Source organism: Muntiacus reevesi, chromosome 19 (genome assembly GCF_963930625.1).
Source record: "Muntiacus reevesi chromosome 19, mMunRee1.1, whole genome shotgun sequence".
NCBI classification, from domain to species: Eukaryota; Metazoa; Chordata; class Mammalia; order Artiodactyla; family Cervidae; genus Muntiacus; species Muntiacus reevesi.
In genome coordinates, this window is record NC_089267.1 from 47,186,604 (window position 1) to 47,208,083 (window position 21,480).

Below are 21,480 nucleotides of genomic sequence, written 5' to 3' on the forward strand. Positions count from 1 at the left end.
TATTGGGGCAATAATAAGAACAGTTTGGTATTTGAATTGGGGAGAAAAAGTCAAAAGAAACAAAAGTATCTTGTGTATGTTAAAGAGAACTTCACACCCAAATAAGTCAATAAAAGTATTTCCTGATGTTAAATACACACACACAATAGTTAAATCACAAGCATAATGATGTGTCCGTATACAGTCATATGTGTATGAACATTACAGTCAAACGTATGTTCTTTTGTAAATCTCCAAAGAGGCCGCTGGGTTTTTGAGCTAAAAGAGACAAGGCCTTTTAAAAAGCTGGAAATCAGTCTGCTTTGAGGCTGGGACAGTTGTCTAAGCAAAGAGCAGCGACAGCCTCTTTTAGCCCCTGAGGAGCAGGGAAGCCAGAAATGACATGTGAAACCTAAAGAATAGTAAGGGGAACACAGATTATCTGGATTTCCTTGCTTGTTTCTAAGCTTGGATTCAGATGGAGACGTCTCACTTTTGCTGTCATATTGGTACCGTAAGAATGTATTTCCTCCTCCCTTTAATTGGGATGTATTTCCAATTAAAGTTATTTCAAGATTTAATTCTTTTTAAAAATCTGCATGAGGCAAGAGGAAAAAAAGGAAGAGAAAAGGCAGCTGATGTGTGCATCTGGAGAAGGATAATATAACCAGTAGTTTTTGTAGTAAATTTCTACTCTAAATTAGGTTCCCAGACTCAGTATCTCTAGAGACACTTCCCCCTCCTTGCCTGATGGGAAGGTGAGTTCTCCAATTACAAGGAGGATTTCAGGTCAGAGAAGATGACCATGTGGCAGATGGACAATCCCCATTGGTGAGCCATGAGTCAAACATTTTTTTCTCTCTTCAGATCCTCCACAGGCCTAAAGCCTTCCTTTCTCCCCAATCAAGCCCACCTCCTGAAGAAAAAAACAGGTAAATCTACATTCAGGAAGCACAGAATTTTCCTTTAACCCATGATCCAGTGGTGCATAATGGGGGGCGAAGGAGGGGGGGAGCTGCACCTGTGTAATTCCTAGGGCAACCTGTGAGCGATGGAAGTTCATTAAATGGTCATTATGATAGCAATAGGAATAGAACAATTAAAAAAAAAAAAAAAACCACCCAGCTGAATGTCACAACTAAGAATCAAGTTCAGGTTCATAACCGGCATCTCTGAATAGCAATTAGTAGATTCACTAGTAGGAGTAGCATCCTAATTCTCCACTCGGTATGTGTTTGTCCAGCTGAAAAGTCAGTGTCATCACTCACGTTATTCATGCTTGTGCTATTATGTCCATGACCAAATGATGATATGTTTTAGCTTCCTGAAAGCATGTTTGAATTCTATAGTAGGGATTTCACATGCAGAAAAGCTTTCAAATAGATTTATGATCACAACATAAAAAATTAGGTGCGGTTGCAAAAGTATGTTTTTATGCATATATACAAAAACATTTTCTTTGTTAAACAGTTTTATTGAGGTATAGTTTACTCACCATACAATTCACCCATTTAAACTGTACAGTTCAACGTTGATGGGTTTTATTTATTTACTTATTTTTAGTATATTCACAGGATTTTGCAGCCATCACCAACAGTCTAATTTTAGAACATTTTTATCTCCTTTCCCCAAAAGAAAGCCTATACCCATTTGCTATCACTCCCCATATGTTCCCAAACTCCCTAGTTATAGGCAAGCATCAGCGCATTTTCTATCTCTAAAGGTTTGCTCACCCTCCACATTTTATATAGATTGAACCATACAATACAGGGTCTTTTGCAACTGAATTCTTTCACTTAGCATAATTTATCAAGGTTCATCCATGCTGTAGCATATGTCAGTATCTCATTCATTATCGTGGATGGATAATCTTTTATTGCATAGATATATCGTATTTTGTTTATCCATTTATCAGCTAATAGACCTTTAATTTGTTTCTACCTTGCTATTGTGTATAATGTCACTGTGAACACTTGCACACAACTTTCTGTGTGCATACATATTTTCACTTGTTTTGGATACATACCCACGAATGAAATTGCTGGGTCTATATTAAACTGTTTGAACAACAGTCAAACTGCTTTCCAAAGTGCTGCACCATTTTACATTCTACCAGTGATTCACGAGGGTTCAAGTTTCTTCATATCCTCCAACATTTCTTATTATCTGCCTTTTTTTTTTCTTTTTTTACTATACCCATCTTAGCAGGGGTGAAGTAGAATCCCATTGTAGCTTTATCTGCATTTCTCTAATGACTAAATGGCTAATGCCCAAGCATCCTTTCATGCCCTTCTTGCAATTTGTTTATCTTCTTTGGAGAAATGTTTTTTCAAGTCTTTTCCACATTGTTAACTGTTTTGTCTTCTTATTATTGAGCACAGATATATTTTTACAGCTTTTTAAATACTCAACAGCAACAAAAAACAGGCTAAACCATCATAACACCATTATGACGTAGATATTTATTATTTATCTTTTACCAATGAGAAAAGTTCAGAGGGGTTGATAAGCTTGCTTAGAGCCACCCAGCAAATAGTAGAATTCCTCTCACACCTTCTGAGTCCCAAGCCCAGGCTATTTTCACCTGACCACATTATATTCAGAACTTTTAACTGACTTCACGTATCTTCACATGCTCCTTTCTGTGAGGATCATTAAGTTATCATGGGATGTCCTAGTGGCTGAGAGAGTGGGCTCTAGAGGCAGACTGCCTGGATTCAAATCCTACCTCTGAGAGTTACTACCCATGTGACCTTTAGCAAAGGTAACCTTTCTATTCTTCAGTTTCTTCATCTGTAAAATATGCATAATAAGCAGACCTTCTTCATAGGATTGTTGAGAGGATTATGAGATGTTGATGAAAAGTGCTTAGCATTAGAACTCAGGACAGAGGATATACTCAAGAATGTGAGTTATTAATATTTTTATGATACCTATGCTTACCATTCACTGAGTCCTATGATAAGGTATTGTACTGCTAGGCTGGAAACTGTACATGATAAATGAGATGGAGCTGAATTTCTGACACCAAGGACCACTTGCTAAGGCAGTCACATAAGACATAGTCATGTGTATCTCGGGGCAACAAATAATTCATGAGGAGAAGCCTCATTTTATAGACACATTCTAGCTAACAAATGAAGGAAGAGTTCAAGAATTCAAATATTATGGCAGTCCTTCATAGAATAATAGATTAAGTCAATGATCTGCAGTGATGACTAGCATCACAAAGAACAAGCCTCCGAATGGAAGTACACAACACTGCCTATGAAATAGACTTGTCAAAACAAGCAAGCAAGCAAGCAAGCAAAATTAAACCTGAATCTGATTCCTCTGATAATAGGAAATAGAGAGGAGAGATGAACTTGATAAACAAACCCATGAGGATACAGTCAGAGAAACAGACTGTGGAACCCTTTACTGGGCAAACGACCTGTGTCAAAAGTAGGTTGCAGAGGGGAGTAGGAAAGAGATGGGGAAGCAAAAGATTTAAAGAGGCTTAACGGATGTCATGGTTTTAAAATATGTCCACAGATTCTTTGACAATCCTCCCCTCTAAAGGTGGACCCTTGAGTGTGAGTCAAACTTAGTGATTGGCTTGTCACAAAGTTGTAAATGTGTGATTTTTGAATATGCCATAAAAGGCATTGAAGAGTGCACCCTGATAATTCTAGAACTGCTTAGATATTTAATGATAATTCAGTTCAGTTCAGTTCAGTTGCTCAGTCGTGTCCAACTCTTTGCAACCCCATGAATCACAGCATGCCATGCCTTCCTGTCCATCACAAACTCCTGGAGTTTACTCAAACATATGTCCATCGAGTCAGTGATGCCATCCAGCCATCTCATCCTCTGTCATCCCCATCTCCTCCTGCCCCCAATCCCTCCCAGCATCAGGGTCTTCTCCAATGAGTCAACTCTTCGCATGAGGTGGCCAAAGTATTGGAGTTTCAGCTTCAGCATCAGTCCTTCCAATGAACACCCAGGACTGATCTCCTTTAGGATGGACTGGTTGGATCTCCTTGCAGTCCAAGGGACTCTCAAGAGTCTTCTCCAACACCACAGTTCAAAAGCATCATTAAAAAATGTTAACTACAAGTGGAATAATTGTAATTATTAATAGTATAATTGTAATTGTAGTATAATTTTAATCCTTATTTTTCAGAAATACACACTGAAATATTTAAAGATTACATATGATGTCTAGGATTTGTTTCAAGTAATTCTAAGGTGGGGGGCAGCAGGTATAGGTATAGATCAGGGTTTTTCAACCTCAGAGCTATTGACCTTCTACATGATAATTCTTTGCTGTGGGAACTGTCCTGTGCGTTGTAGGACATTTGGCATCATTGCTGATCTCTACCCACTAGATGCCCAATAGAAACCCTCCCCTAATTATGACACTAGACACTGCCAAAACGTCTGACAATAGCTAAGGGTAAAAATTACCTCCAGTGTAGAACCGCTGAGTATGGTGAAACAAAATTGGCCATAAATTGATAATTGTTGGATTTGAATGATAGAAATGTGGAGGTGATTACACTAGTCTCTCTACTTTTCTATATGCTGGAAATTTACAAAAATAAAATGTTATTTTAAAGTAAGACTTAGGACTTCCCTGGTGGTCCAGTGGTTAAGACTCTGAACTTCCACTGCAGATTTGATCCCTGGTCAGAGAACTAAGATCCCACATGTCACTCGGCTCAGTCAAAAAATAAGTAAATAAATGAGTAACAAAATAAGATTTAACTTTTTAAAAATAGTAGGGCAGAAGAGATCTGAAGCAAGCAATAGGTATGTATATGTTGCTTATATCCCACTGAAATGTGTGAAAAAAAATAGGTTCTTTGTTCTGTGATCTTTCAAGAAGCTATACGAGGGATGCTTCTTCTTAAAAGGTCACAGAACAAAGAACCTATTTTTTTTTTCATGGATTTCAGTGGGATATAACAAAGAATGGGGCTTCCCTAGTAGCTCAGACAGTAAAGAATCCACCTGCAATCTGGGAGACCTGGGTTCAGTCCCTGGGTTGGCCAGATCCCATGGAGGAGAGCATGACAACCCACTCCAGTATTCTTGCCTGGAGAATCTCCATGGACAGAGGAGCCTGGCGGGCTACAGTCCATGGGGTCACAAAGAGTCAGACACGACTGAGCGACTAAGCAGAGCACAGCACAGGGGAGAAGTCAGAGGGAATGTGTTGAGTTTCAGAGTCTGTGATCTAAATGGCCATCTGGAATCTTCACAGCTACAGTGGTACCCCACCAGGCCTAAGGGGCCCATGGGCACAGTGTGCAAAGCTCTCACAGTCAGAAATGCTAATCCAGTGGCATTATATAAAACTTGTTCTCCTTTTCTCAGTTGTAAACAGAAACCACCAAACGTGCTCTGCACTTAAGTCAGTTGTAAATGGCCTACATTTATTGCATTTGTACAAATACCTTCCTTTAAAAGAAATCAGTAAAGTTAGTCTACATCCATCCTTGACATTTCAAGTCCTGCAGGTCTGTTTTGGAGACCAATAGAAGAGGAGGCAGTAGGGAGGAGCAGAGTCTTCGTATTACTACTGAGTTTGGGGTACTGTGCCCCTGACTTGATGCCCCTGACTTAAGGCATACCTTCATCAGGGAGGGTTCTTAGGTATTGTTATGTGTTGAATTGTGCCCCTCAAATTTCATACATTGAAGTTCTAACCCCTAGTTCCTTATCTGGAGATAGGGAATTCACAGAAATAATCAAGTTAAAATGAGGCCATTAGGGTGGGCTCTAACCCAATATGACTAGTGTCTTTATAAGACAATGAAATTTGGTCATAGACAGGAATATAGGGAAAACATCATATGAACATAAAGACAACCATCTATTAACACAAGCCAAAGAATTAAGACCTGAAAAAAATGAAGCTACAATGTAGGATATTCCCATCATAGTTATAAAGGTCTTAATAGATTCTGATAGCAAAAAAAAATTGTTATAATATGCAATTTCACTACATTACCTTATTCACTGTAGTAAAATTTCCTATTTGCCTCCCAATTTTCTCCGTCTTCTAACAAAACTCTAATTACATCACATTTCAGTTGGTTACACTGCTGTGGCAGCAAGGCTGTGTGTCCCAGCTTTTTTGTAGCTAGATCTGGTTAATGTGATAAAAGTAGAGTGCTGTCTGAGACTAAGAAGACAACTCAGTTCCCTCTGCCTTTCTTCATTCCTGAGTGCAGACACAATGGCTGGCACTACAACAGGCCTTTTGGTCTATGAAATGACCCTGGGTATGGAAGCCATATTAAAAACCAAAGACATCACTTTGCTGACAACAGCTCATTTAATCAAAGCTATGGTTTTTCCAGCAGTCATGTAGGGATGTGAGAGTTAGCCCATAAGAGAGCTGATTGCCAAAAAATTGATGCTTTCCAATTGTGGTGCTGGAGAAGACGCTTGACAGCAAGCGTCTTGGACGCTTGGACAGCAAGAAGCTTGGACGCTTGTCTTCTTGGACAGCAAGAAGATCAAACCAGTCAATCCTAAAGGAAATCAACCCTGAATATAAATTGGAAGGACTAATGCTGAAGTTGAGGCTCCAATACTTCGGCCATCTCCTGTCAAGAGCTGCCTCGTTGGAAAAGCCCCTGATGCTGGGAAAGACTGAAGGCAAGAGGAGAAGGGGGCGGCAGAGGATGAGATGGTTAGAAAGCATCACTGGACATAAATCTGAGCAAACTCTGGGAGATAAGGAAGGACAGGGAAGCCTGGTGTGCTGAAGTTCATGGGGGTGCAAAGAGTCAGACACAGCTTAGCTACTGGACAACAATGGCAGCTTTTAGTTTTTTTCAGAAACCTCCGTACTGTTTTCCATAATGGCTGCACCAGTGTTCATTCCCACCAACAGCGGAGGGGAGTTCCCTTTTATCTGCACCCTCTCCAGCGTTTATTGCTTGTAGACTTTTTAATGATGGCCACTCTGACTGGTGTGAGATGGTACCCCACTGTAGTTTTGAACTGCATTTCTCTAATAATTAGTGATGTTGAACATCTTTTCATGTTCCTATTGACCATCTGGATATCTTCTCTGGAGAAATATCTATTTAGGTCTTCTGACCTTTTTTTCACAGGCTTTGTTTTTTTGGTTATTGAGTTGTACAAGCTGTTTGAAGATTTTGGAGATTAAGCCCTAGTCAGTTGCATTGTTTGCAAATATTTTCTCCCAGTCCCTCTGTTGTCCTTTCTTTTTGTTTACAGTTTCCTTTCTGTGCAAACACTTGTCAGTTTGATTAGGCCCAATTTGTTTCTCTTTGCTTTTATTTCTATTGCCTTGTGAGACCGGGTGGTCAAGTTCTTTGGAGAATGCTAATCCCTCCAAATCCCAGAAACTGGAATTTGTTTATATCAAATCTTTATGTGAGTCAAGACTAACTTACAACAAATATGACAGTTTGTTTTCTTTTGCTTGGGATTGGTTTAGAAATGTGCATGTGAAATAATTCTGGCCAAAATGACATGAGGGTAAGTTTTCTAGAGATGTACAGGAAAGGTTCACATTGATCTTGGAAAGAGTGTACAAAAGGAAAGGAAGAGTGAGAATGTTAATTGCTCAGTCGTGTCTGACTTTTGTTACCCCATGGACTGTAGCCCGCCAGGCTCCTCTGTCCATGGGATTTCCCAGGCAAGAACATTGGAGTGGGTTGCCATTCCCTTTTTCCAGGGGATCTTCCTGACCGAGGGACTGAACCCAGGTCTGCACTGCAGGCAGACACTTCACCATCTGAGCCACCAGGGAAACCCCCCATTAATTCTGTCTTTGAATATGTGAGGATAAGGTGCCTAGAATAGTAACAATCAATCATGAGGAACAAATCAGAGGACAGAAAACAACATGCTAATGAGACTGGACACTTGTCATTGAGACATTCTGAGACACTGAATTAACCAATCTTACAGTGGCTCAGATGGTAAAAAATCTGCCGGCAGTGCAGAAGACCCGGGTTCAATCCCTGGGTGAAGAAGATTCCATGCAAAAGGGAATGGTAACCCACTCCAGTATTCTTGCCTGGAGAATGTCATGGACAGAAGAGCCTGGCAGGCTACCATCTATGGTGTCACAAAGAGTTGGACACAACTGAACGACTAACACTTTGACTTTCACAGCAGTTCTGTTTTTAGATAAATAAATCATATCTGAAATGATAAGTGCTATGAAAGAAAATAAAGTAAAGCAAATGGTAAAAAGATTGATGGAGGTAAATGCTAGTTTATATGAAATAGCTAGGGAAGGTCTGTCAGATAAAGTGATTTTTTTTCCATTTATTTTAATTAGTTGGAGGCCAATTACTTTACAGTATTGTAGTGATTTTTGCCATACATTGACATGAATCAGCCGTGGATTTACATGTATTCCCCATCCCGATCCCCCCTCCCACCTCCCTCTCTACCCGCTCCCTCTGGGTCTTCCCAGTGCACCAGGCCCGAGCACTTGTCTCATGCATCTAACCTGCGCTGGTGATCTGTTTCACCCTTGATAATATACGTGTTTCGATGCTGTTCTCTCTAAAACATCCCACCCTCGCCTTCTCCCACAGAGTCCAAAAGTCTGTTCTGTACATCTGTGTCTCTTTTTCTGTTTTGCATATAATTTATCGTTACCATCTTTCTAAATTCCATATATATGCATTAGTATACTGTATTGGTCTTTATCTTTCTGGCTTACTTCATTCTGTATAATGGGCAAAAATATGGAACGCTTTATGAATTTGCGTGTCACCCTTGCGCAGGGGCCATGCTAATCTTCTCTGTATCATTCCAATTTTAGTATATGTGCTGCCAAAGCGAGCATGGGTAAGGTGATTTTTGAGACTCAAAGGAAGTGAGAGAGAAGGCCATGTGAGAAATCTGGGGGGTGTGCAAAGGCCCTGAGGTAGAGGTATGCCTAGTAACCTGCAGGTACAGTGAGGAGGGCAGTGTGACTGGAACACCGTCTGTGAGGAGAAAAGTGGTATGAGATGAGATTAGAGAGTAAATAATGGGGACTATTCATCGAGGGCCTTTTGAATCATGTTAAGGACTGTGTGTTTTTTTTTTTTTTCTCTGATGATATGGGTAATCATTATAGAATTCTGAACAGGGGTGTGGCACAATTGGAATTTAACTTTAGAAGAATCACACTGGCTGCAATATGGACAACAAAGTAAAGGGGAAAATGTAAAGTAGAGACCATTTATGAGACTAACAATATCCAGGGAGAGATGATAGTGGTTTGGACCAGGATGGTAGTGGTGATAAGAAAAGGCAAACTTTGGGAGATGTTTCCAAGGCAGAGCCACCAAGATTGGATTGGGATGTGAAAGAAAAAGATATCAAGGGTATCTCCTAGGTTTGGGGCATAAGCAAATGGTTAGGATGGATTTGTTATTTACTAAGATGAAAAAGACTGAAACAGCAGCAACTAGGCGAACACACGTTTGTATTAAATTTGAGATGTCTATTAGCATCCAAACGGAGAAGTTCAGAAGAAAGTTGAAATATATCAATTTACAATTTAGAGATGCAGCCGAGCTGGAGATGTAAGTTGGGAAGTCATCAGTATATGCATGTATACATGTATGTATACTCTGTCATGACTATATATATAGGTCATCCTATATATATAGGATGAGCTTGTTAAAGGAATGAGTATATACAGAGATGAAAATCCAAAGACTGAGCAATGGGGGACTTCAACTTTAGAAGTCAAAGAGGTGAGGAGGAAACAGCTGAGAAGACTGAAGGAGCAACCCATGAAATAGGAGAACTAAAAGAGGAGTGTCCCGGAAGTCAAGTGAAGTTTCTAGAATTATGATCTTTGTCAAATGCTGCTGAGAGATCAGGTAAGCTAAGGATTTATAAGTTGACCACTAGATGTTGCAACATGGTGGTCAATTCTGACTTTGGCAGAAAAACTTTTCATTGGACTGATGAGGGTGAAAGTCTGATGGGGTGGGGTTCAGAAAAGGATGGGAGAAGAGAAAGTAGGGACAGCAACTATAAGCTACTTTTAGAATGATTCTTGTTATAAAGGGGATCAGAGAAATATGGTAGTAACTGGAAGGGAATATAGGATCAAAGACTTTTAATGGTTGGTAGATACTAGCGTAGGCTTTACAGTGATGCTAATAATTCACAAATGAGGAAATATTAATGGTGCAAGAAGAAGGAGGGGACAACTGCTGAGTTAATTGAGTTAAATCAGGATGGTTGATAATATATCCCTGAAAACTTGTAGCATATTGGGAGACAGGCTCAACAATTCAATCCCTAATGCTATTCCCCCTCACCAGGCTTCTTTTTACACTTATGCTCACTTGCTCAGTCTTGTCCTATTCTTTGTGACCCTATGGACAATAGCTCATCAGGCTCCACTGTCCATGGAATTTTCCAGGCAAGAACACTGAAGTGGGTTGCCATTTCTAGTGTAGGTTAAAAGGGAGAAGGTGACAGAAGCAATGTCCCCCTTTCATCTTGGTCCTCTCAGGCCTCTTCTTGGAAGTCAGAGCGGTTGACCTTATCCCCTGCAGCCACTCTGCTGCAGGCAGGGAGGCTGACCTGCTTGGCCCATCAGCTCTCCTGCAAGTAGCCTTGGAAGCCCAGACAATTTGGGTAACCAGGATCTAAATAAAGTTTTAGATGCATTTACATAAAGAGAGTTTTTTAAAATATTTATTTATTTGGCCGCACTGGGTCATAGTTGGGGCACTCGGGATCTTCAATCTTCATTGTGGTTTGACAGCTCTTAGCTGTGGCATGGGGGACCTAGTTTCCTAACCATGGATCAAACTCAGGCCCTGCCTGGGGAGCTCAGAATCTTAGCCAATGGACCACCAGGGAAGTCCTAGTATAAAGAGTTTTGATTCTGGGTCTGAAACCAAGATAATTTATGGTCTAGTTTGAATTCATCATTTCCTCTGAGTAATCATTAATTTTCCTCCCAAATTTTGCTGAGCTCCCAACCTTTAACACAGCTTTATGAAAACACTGCCATAACTTAGTTACTAGGCAACTCCTAAAAACCGTTTGTATTGTGGTTCATGAAGCCGAGGATCTCAGAACCAAAGGGACATCTAGAGGTTCCAGGTCCCAACCTTCATATCCCTTTATAAAGTAAAACCTGTACATGCGTGTGTGTGTGTAATGAAACAAATAGGTCTCTTCTAGGTTCTAGGTTACTGAATTAAATACAATCCCACAAGATATCTTGAATTTATACTTACTGGAACAGGTGGCCATCTGAGAGATACAGGTTCTTACTTATGTTCCCTTCTTCATTCCTCTACTGTCAGTTCAGTTCAGTTGCTTAGTTGTGTCCGACTCTGCAACCCCATGAACTGTGGCACACCAGGCCTCCCTGTCCATCACCAACTCCCAGAATCCACCCAAACCCATGTCCACTGAGTCGGTGATGCCATCCAACCACCTCATCCTCTGTCATCCCCTTTTACTCCTGCCCTCAATCTTTCCCAGCATCAGGGTCTTTTCCAATGAGTCAGCTCTCTGCATCAGGTGGCCAAAGTACTGGAGTTTCAGCTTCAGCATCAGCCCTTCCAATGAACACCCAGGACTGATCTCCTTTAGGATGGACTGGTTGGATCTCCTTGCAGTCCAAGGGACTCTCAAGAGTCTTCTCCAACACCACAGTTCAAAAGCATCAATTCTTCGGCACTCAGCTTTCTTTATAGTCCAACTCTCACATCCATACATGACTACTAAAAAAACCATGGCCTTGACTAGATGGACCTTTGCTGATAAAGTAATATCTCTGCTTTTTGGGTTGGTCGTAACTTTCCTTCCAAGGAGTCTTTTAATTTCATGGCTGCAATCACCATCTGCAGTGATTTTGGAGCCCCCCAAAATAGTCAGCCACTGTTTCCACTGTTTCCCCATCTATTTGCCATGAAGTGATGGGATCAGATGCCATGATCTTAGTTTTCTGAATGTTGAGCTTTAAGCCAACTTTTTCACTCTCCTCTTTCACTTTCATCAAGAGGCTGTTTAGTTCCTCTTCACTTTCTGCCATAAGGGTGGTGTCATCTGCATATCTGAGGTTATTGATATTTCTCCTGGCAATCTTGATTCCAGCTTGTGCTTCTTCCAGCCCAGCGTGTCTCATGATGTTCCTCTACTCTAGGTACACCTAATCATCTTCGGTCTCAATATTTTATGCTCCAACAAAAGAGATACTTCCTTTCTCATTAGAACATATAAATTATACCAAAAATGGGGGAACCCCATGCAAAGTCACTTTAAAGTTATGAAAGAGCAGGCATAAATTCAGGGAAGGCTATTACATCCAATAATATCCCTCTGTAGAAACACCCCAAGATCTTGGTATGTTTAAGAGAAAAAAAAAATGAAAGGCTTAACTTGAAAACAGCTGAAATATCTAAAGAGTTATAAAAAGTGATCAAATGTTTATTTAGTAATAAGAATACTGAAGATACATGCTACATTTTCTTGAATTTTATTCCATTTTAAGGAACCATAGCTACGTCAAGACTAAATTACCCAGATATCCAAAATTGTTTTTTGAATTATTGTTGTTGTTTAATGGCTGGATAGTATTACCCTCAAAATTCTAATTCTGAATATATTACAGAATGAAGATGATGAGAATGGAGAATTTACTAAACTCCACATAATATTTACAGAGAAAGTAAATTCAGTACGCCTCTGAAATCATTCTTACCTCTTTCATACTGTCTATATAATGGAGAATGAATTTTCAAGGTTTCTTGTTATTAGAATAGAAGGCCAAGGAGATAACATATGAAAAAGAAGAGTAAATATTGTTTGATCTCAGGAAGAAACTTACAGCCTCTTCCAAGCTGAAAAAAAATCTGTGAACTAAGGATGACTGTGATTTATTCAAAGCACTAACTTATTTTCAGCACCCAAAACAATCAACATGGGAGAAAATGAGAATTAAGAATATTATCAATTTATTAATAAGTTTATTACCAAATAAACTTAAGACTAAAGATATTTGGATCTGTCTAACTGAAATATTCATTTTAAAAGAAGGTATTTGCAGAACATGGTGTTACTTAGAAGAGGAAAGATCTTTTATTTTCAGCATGGTAAACTTATTCTTTCAAAACACAGTTTGAATTAGGCAGTACTTTCTGTTTGACTTGGTAGAACTGTTCCATGTGAGAAGATCAAGGAAGGTTTATCTTAAATACATAAATTTTAAAGAACCCATGTTTCAACTATTGAAAAGTCCCACCCTAAAGAAAGTTTCTGCCCAGCTTTTAAAGCATAGGCAGTTAGACTTCATATCAAAGGATAAAGAAACGTGGGGTGTTTGAATAAGTTGACAATCTCTGTAATCTAAATGTGAGATGTGGGTATTTTGCTTTGCTGCTGCTTCTTGCAATTTGGGCAAGAAATTTGAAATAGAAGAAAGAAAATTACTGGGAGAAGATTTATAAAGGGGGACCAACTTTCATCTGCTGTTTTAACTAATTTTTCAAACTAACATTTCCCCTCCTGTGCTTGCAACTAATTTACCTTTAAGCATTGGTTGGTCTTTTAAAAACTGGTTACAAACTTGTGACAAAATTGCAACTCTTAGAAAATATTAATACATTCAAACGGTCAGTTCTACATTCTGGCGATAACAAACGTTGCAGTGAATGCTGGAATCTTAAAAAGATTTTTCTTTCTGGAGCAATACATTTAGCCGGATTTCCGGTGACTAAATGGGTCATCTCCAACAAGAAATGATTGATTGCTCTGGGCATGAGATTTTACTTTATTCCATCAGAGTGACGTTCAGGTGCAGAAAGCTCCACATATGTGATAAACACAGAAGTGAGAAAGGAATGAAATGTGAGACACCATCGATTTCCCCATGTGGTCCTTCAGCCCCCTGGAAAAACTGACCTCCGGCGTCGCAGAAAACCGAGGGAGGAAGCCCAGGCAGAGAGAGCAACGTTGGGGATCTTTGAGGGTTCGGCCGAGGCCTGCCCCCTGCCGCCGAGGAAGGACGTCCCCAGCGCTGGTGACCCGAAGAGCTCCACGGGACAGCCGGACTTGGGGCTTGGAAACGTCGGGGCGCTGGATTCCTTTGGCTCTCCTCCTGGGATTGGACCCACTGGCGAGCCAGGCTGTTTTCCTGTGCAGGCGGAGAGAAAACGCTCCCGCTAGACCTCGTGGGACCTATGCCTCTCTCTTCCCGTGGATGTCTCATGCCGCCCTCACACCTTAGTGATGGGCTTGCGTCGCGGTGGCCCGGGAACTGCGCGCTCCTGGAAAGCAGAGCGCGTGACCACAAAGTGGCGGATTCCTGGAGCTGCGGGCAGAGGGCGGGCGGAGCAGGGCGGCTGGTCTTGCTGGCCCGGTCCGCTCCCTGCGTGAACTTCGCCAGATGCTCGCGACCCGCATCCTCCTCCGCGCCCGGGCCCCACCTTCTCCCCAGACTCCAGCGCCGCTAACCTGCAGAATTCAGGGCAAAGCCAGCCGGGCCTTGGGGCCCCGCGGCGGTGCAGCTCAAGGAAAGCTGAAGAAGGTTGGGGGCTGGGGCGAGGGAGAGTACGTGGGTAGCAAAATCCGAGCGAGGTCGGTGCAGCCGTGACTGTACTGGACTGGCGTGGGACTCCCAAGGCAGGAAGCCTTTTATAATAATTCCTTTAAATGCTCTTTACTGATAAAGACATAAATGATAATAAAAGGGAAGGAGGACCTCACATTTATCAGCCAAAGTTAGAGTAAGCAGCCTTTTGGCCTGAGCATCCTAGGTTAAGTCTTGCATCAGTGTCCATGACAGGGAATGCGCACTTACTGTGCGGCAGCTCTACTGTGGCTTGACACCCATCATGCTAAGCCCACCCAGGCCCTGCAAATGTGATCTTTCCCCACGTTTTCAGGAATATTGCAAGGTTCCACTGTCACATAGATGGTTTTCAAAAAGTCTGGAGAGCTTCGGGACCCTTACATAGGCACGATCTCTCACAGAAAAAGGTTGTACAATTCCTGTCTGGAGTCAGGTCTAGGTTTTGATACTTCGGGGGGAAACGAACCAAAGTCAAAGGCTTGGTGCTTCTGTGGAAAGACCAGGAAGACTCCAAAGGCCATTTCTATCATGACATTGTTCACTTTAAAAAAAAGTTCGAATGTGTAAAATTATTTCCATTTAGTCAAAGAATTACAACTACAGCTGAATACACCCGTAGTCAATATATGTATTCATATCCTAAGGAAAAATACAGAAAATCGGTGAAACAGTGATTATGAAAGGTAGTGAGTGGTTTCCTGCCCCCGTCGTGGGTAGCCAGCATCAGTCCGTGTATTGGAAAACACAAGAAAGCATGCTTAACAAGAAGGAAGACTTTACTTTTGGAAATGTTTGTATGTGAAAATGTTGAAATTGTCAGATGAAGTCTAGCATTATCCACAAGGAAGACATGGGTCAGGAGGATACAGATGCGATAATATTTCCCGTATAAGTTTAATTCGTCCTCTAGTAATCCTGCCTCCCACCCCCAAATTCGCTACACTACAGGGGCAGCTGACAGTGTTTGGGGATGTCAGGCAGAGGTAATCGAGCTTCAGAGCTCCTTGCTTAAGTAAAAGTTGATCAGTAGATTCGCGAGTGTCCGAGGATGCGCACGTTGGCAAAAAGCTGGGAGGATAGGGAGACTCGCACACTGCCCAGCTTTCCGCTGCTGCTTCTGTCGTTACTGTAGCTCTGCCAGCTCCAACGCGGCAGCCGCGCTCCCATCTCCAGAACTCTTGCAGTTGTTTCAGGGTTTAAGACACAGGAGGAATTTCAAGTCCCTGAGCACTGAGAGTTTCTCTGGCTCCAGCGAAACCTGGGAGAGGAAACAACACAGCCACAATTTGACCTTGCCCGAACCGAAGTGAAAGTACCTCTTGCACCGCCCTCCCCCCCCCCCCCCCCCGCCCCAGCCTCACACACACCCGGTTCCCGTTGGGGAAGATGCAGGAGCCCGAACGGCGCAGGAGCTGCCCTATAGGCTGCGCCCCACGCAATTCCCCCGGCTGGAGCAGGTGAAGTCTCTGCAGAATTTGGAGATTGTTGCGGCCCCGCTGCTGTTCTGGCCCGCAGCCGGCGGATGGGGGCGTAGCGCTCCCTGGAGTTCCGCAGGCCTGAGCCGCAGCTGGGCCGACGCTGGGAAGACAGGTGTGTGCTGCCCAACCCCGGAGCACCGGGAAGCGTCTGGGAACGAGATAGGAACGCCCGGGGGCTAGCCCGTCGGGAGGAATCATCTGGCATTCAAACAGCTCCGAGGTCTGTTGCTGCAGATCGGCCCGCGCCGCGGGAGCCAGAGGAGAGCCAGGCCAGACCCGGCAGACGCGCACGCCACCCAGCGCCGGCTGGCGCAGCTCTCAGCCCGGCGTTCCTTCCCTCTGTTGGGCAGAACACTGAGCGCGTCTGTTTTTGTTCTCTAGTGTGGGCCTCCGCGGGAACCGCAATGCGGTCCTTACCGCCCTTTTCTCAGCTCCTGGAGCGGTACCCGGCACACAGACGTTCAGTAAAATAAGGGTTCATTCATTTAACAAGTATTTGTTGAGCGCCAACTATGTGTCATTGTGCCAAGTAAGGATACAGAAGTGAACAACACCGACAAGGCACCTGGCCTCAGCAAGCTTATTTCCAGTTAGTTGAATTAATGAAAAAAGGATCAAGTATCAAGAGCAGCCGCAGTAAAGATTCTGCCTCTGAACAACTTTTCCATTGATCAACTCAAAAAGGGCAGGAAAGGAAAACAGGACAACGGAGATAAAACTAGAACCATCCCCTCCCTCTTAGGGATGATTGAAGAGATATATTTTAATGTATTCTGTGGGCAAATTAACCTACTTTCTTGTATTTAGTGCTAAGGTCTGTATCTTTGCCTCCTCCAGAACTTGTATATTGAAACCTAGTGTCCAGTATGATGGGTGGGGCCTTAAGAAAGTGGTAGGTCACGAGGGTGGAGCTCTCCTGAATGGGATTGCTGGGGCTGCTGCCAAATCGCTTCAATCGTGTCCGATTCTGTGCGACCCTTAGACGGCAGCGCACCAGGCTCCTCTGTCCCTGGGATTCTCCAGGCAGGAGTACTGGGGTGGGTTGCCATTGCCTTCTCCTATGAATGGGTTTGGTGCTCTTATAACGGACACTACAGAGACCACCGTCCCCTTCTGCCATGTGAAGACACAGAGAAAAACTGCCTATGACCCAAGAAAAGGGTTCTCAACAGACATAATTCTGTCTGTAGTCTTGATCTTGGACTTCTCAGATTCTAGAACTGCAAGAAATAAATGTTGCTGTTTTTAGGCCACCCAGTTTATGGTATTTTGTTACAGCAGCCCAAATGGACTAAGATGTTCAGTATATTTTCCATACTGAAAACAGAACTCTGTCTTTAAATTTTAAACAAAATCTATCATTTTAGTCTCAAGGAAGAAAACTCAAAGAAGACAAAGAACAAATAAGGTGAATAAAAGGGGAGATGAGTGTTCAAGGAGTCCAATGATTAGAAACAAACAAAAAGAACGGTGGGGTTAATTTACACCAAGTCTCATTTTCCCTTCTCACAAAGAAATATTTTGAATTTAAGTCACGTGAACTAGGGGCTTCCCTGGTGGCTGAGACAGTAAAAAGTCTGCCTGCAATGCAGGAAACCAGGGTTCAATCCCTGGGTCTGGAAGATCCCCTGGAGAAGGGAATGGCTACCCACTCCAGTATTTTTGTCTGGAGAATTCCATGGACAGAGGAGCATGGTGGGCTACAGTCCATGGGGTCGCTAAGAGTTGGACACAACTGAGCAACTAACACACACATGTGAACTATCCACTGTGTTTTTTTTTTTTTTAACATAGATCAAGATCTGCCAAGTAAAGAAATTAGAATCATAAAATAAATACATCCTGACAACCTTGCCCCGAAGGGCAAGTCATTATTTGATAACACTCAGGACTGTTCTCCCTCTTAAGCTACTTTAGCTTTGAAAAGACCTGCTGGCCTGTGTTCTGTGCCTAAGTCTTATTTATAAAGGGGACTGAGTGACAACAGAGAGGTCAGTGCCACCGCAAGACAGTTCAGTTCAGTCGCTCAGTCGTGTCCAACTCTTTTCGACCCCATGAATCACAGCACGCCAGGCCTCCCTGTCCATCACAAACTCCCAGAGTTTACTCAAACTCATGCCCATCGAGTCGGTGATGCCATCCAGCCATCTCATCCTCTGTCGTCCTCTTCTCCTCCTGCCCCCAATCCCTCCTAGCATCAGGGTCTTTTCCAACGAGTCAACTCTTCGCATAAGGTGGCCAAAGTATTGGAGTTTCAGCTTCAGCATCAGTCCTTCCAATGAACACTGCAAGACAAGTTTAACGTTATTCACAATTCCCCTAGAAACAAGAGGGACAGCTCACCACACAGCCACAGAACAGACACCAGATTTTGATCATGAAGCAAAGGCAGGAGTGTGCAATACGTTTAGGCCAGACTTTTTACTAGGGTTCCTGTGGGAAAGGTAAGGCCAGGCAGGGTGAACAATTTAGGAATGGCTAGTTTGAAGAGTGTCCTTGAGTTTTAGGCTATAGTTGAAATGGCAGAAAGCATTTCAGAACGCAGATAAACACAGGCTTATCTATGTTGGTGCAGAAAGAATTCAGCAAGAGGCAGTGACAGGTAAGGAAAAAGTTTAGTAGTGTAGGGAAGCGTGTAAGATTTACAAGCAGGCAGGCGAGGGAGTGCTGCCCAAGAACTGAGTGGGCTACGGTTTTATAGTCAAAGGAAAAGTGAGGAGGTGAAGAAGACCAGCTTGCTCATTCTTAAGTAGACGTCAAACTCCATCATCAGTTCCCCCTCCACATCAGGCGGGGAAGTTTTCTTGTCCCTACATGGTCAAAATGGGATTGTCATGGCACAATGAAAATGAGCAAAAAAGTGGTGACATATTCTAAAACATGGTAAATCATCTCAGGTTTCAATATAATGTCACCTTTCCTTATATTTTTGTTTTTAGTTTATGCAGAGGAGCATGTCCTAGGAATCATTAACTTACTGCCCTTGCTGGGCAGGATATGGGTCTCATTCCACCATTGTTTTATTGCTTTGGGCCATGACTTAGGGTTCCCTGGCATGGTTTTGTTAAGCAAACATGCTTTCTTGAGTGATCCTTAACTTACAGGGGTCTATCATACATTTCTTCTTTTTTAAAAATAATATTTACTTATTTACCTATTTGGCTGTGCTGGGTCTTAGTTCCAGCACATATTATAGATCTTCAGTTGCCACACATATTATAGATCTTCAGTTCCAGCACATATTATAGATCTTCAGTTGCAGCATGTGGAATCTTTAGTTGTAGCATGCAAACTCTTAGTGATGTATTATATTATATATATATGTATGTATTAGTCGCTCAGTTGTGTCTGACTTTTTGAGACCCCATGGACTGTAGCCCACCAGGCTCCTCTGTCCATGGCATTCTCCAGACAACAATACTGGAGTGCATAGCTAGTCTCTTCTCCAGGGGATCCATGAGGTCGCAAAAAGTCAGACATGACTTAGCGACTGAATAACAACAAAGTTCAGTTCCAACCATTTTTCTAGGTTACAAATTTAAAGAGATCATGCTATTTTCCCTCTTCTCAGCATTTTAAAGTCTTTGAAAAGAAAAGTTTTGAGGCTGTTTCCTCAAAGAATATAAAAAGTATAATTTATGCTTCCTGATTTCAACTCACAAATAGTTTTTATTCAATTTTCTGAAAAGAACAAATACAATCGGTGTGGTTTAATGTGATGGAAGTGTCTAGCTGAGAATTTCAACAACAGAACTTATTTTGGAGAGCCTCCCAGAGTAAATAACACTTCAGAGAGTCAGTACCAGATTTCCTCTCGCCCTGGGACACCCTGTGCTTACAGAATGTGCTTACCGTATTTTGTCCTAATCCTTCTCCTCGTCAGTTAGGATGCTCTTGTCTGTGGGTATTAGAAATGGCAACTGAAAGTTGTTTAAACAATAAAGGGACATTATTTCCACATAACAGGGAGTCTGGAGGGATTTTTGAGGGTGGGTTAATTTCACAATGAACCAGTTTTTTCCCCCTGTCTTTTAGTTTTGTCACTCTCAATCTGACTGCCTTGTTCTCATAATCATAACACACCTGTCTCACCACATATATCACAGCAGTTTCTCAGACTTGGCACTGTTGGCACTTTGGGACGGATAATTCAGGGTTGTTGTACATACAACACTGCAGGATATTTAACAACATCCCTGGCCTCTACCTAATAGATGCCCTTAGCACCCACCTCATAGTTGTGACAAGCAAAAACGTCTGCAGATACTGCCAAATATTCCATGGAGGTCAAAATCACCCCAAAAGTTCCATCTTATGAATAGTGGGAAGTATGTGCATGTATTGTTTGGAATTCTTCAGTAAGGAGGATTTATCTCTTTTTACCCATTTATTTATTCAAACATATATTTGTATCAATATGGATTCAGGTATATTTATTTTATTCTTTGGGCTATAATAGTACACTGTTTTGTTGTTGCTATTGCTCAAGCCTTTCCACCTTGGGCTACTGGGGTCTTTTTCAAGTTGACTCTTGTGTCCTTTTGATACATTTCCTTCCTTCTTTCTCATTTTTGCTCACTTCCTTCCTTACTGGTAGTATGAATTATGATCATCTTGCATTTTCCCTGCCCAACCTTAGAATTGGCTATTTCTCCAGGGATCCTGGGTTCCTTTTATTGGAGAATAGCATTTGGAAGCCAAGATCTGGTGTGAGCATGCTGCTTGTAATTGGGGTGTCACTGCTCCTAGCTTCTCTCAGCAGATACAACTAGGATATATATATGTATACTAATCCCTGTGTACAAACATATCTATGATTATTTTATGTCTGTTTGTGTATATAATGAGCTAAACAGAGTTAATTCTCTGATTTCTTTTTTTTTTTTTTCCATGTGTCCAGGGCATGAACCAGGCATGGGCACAGAGCAAAAGCCAAGCTGGGATAAACAAGGAGTTGTTTTGTCCCTCACTGATGAGACAGCCGCCACCAACCAGGTGCCACTCTACCCAGGTCAGGGACAATTCTCTGATTTCTAACTCTAATTCATTACCATAGAGTTCAGTCTATCCTTTCTCCATTGATTATCTGTAACTTCTTTATCTGATAGTAAGAAATCTGGCTCCCATTAGCTACTATCCATTTACTTATTTGTTCGACCTCAGCATACATGCAAAGCATATTCAGAATCGTTAGCCTATATTCTTATGAAAAACCAATGTATAAACCAGAGTACAATGTTTCTACAGTTATTTTTGTTTTTAACTTTACAGTCTCCAGTGGAGTACATTTTTTAGTCAGAATGTTAATACAGAAAGAGAGCCCACAAAAATTTTTGCCCAAGAACCCATATCTTAGCAGTGGCCCTGTTCTATCGCACTAATCCCATTATAAGTTTGTGTGCATATTCTTCCACAGTTTTTCCTTGCTCAAACTTAAATACA

The 21,480-nt window shown here is 42.0% G+C and overlaps 2 non-coding genes across 2 annotated transcripts; both read right to left on the reverse strand.

Moving 5' to 3' along the window:
* Positions 1 to 8,702: 8,702 nt before the first annotated feature.
* Positions 8,703 to 8,809, reverse strand: LOC136150986 (U6 spliceosomal RNA). Its single transcript, XR_010659974.1, has one exon. It is a non-coding gene; the product is annotated as a U6 spliceosomal RNA (small nuclear RNA).
* Positions 8,810 to 20,926: 12,117 nt separating this feature from the next.
* LOC136151004 (small nucleolar RNA SNORA48) lies at positions 20,927 to 21,059 on the reverse strand. The gene has a single exon (XR_010659989.1). It is a non-coding gene; the product is annotated as a small nucleolar RNA SNORA48 (small nucleolar RNA).
* Positions 21,060 to 21,480: the final 421 nt, after the last annotated feature.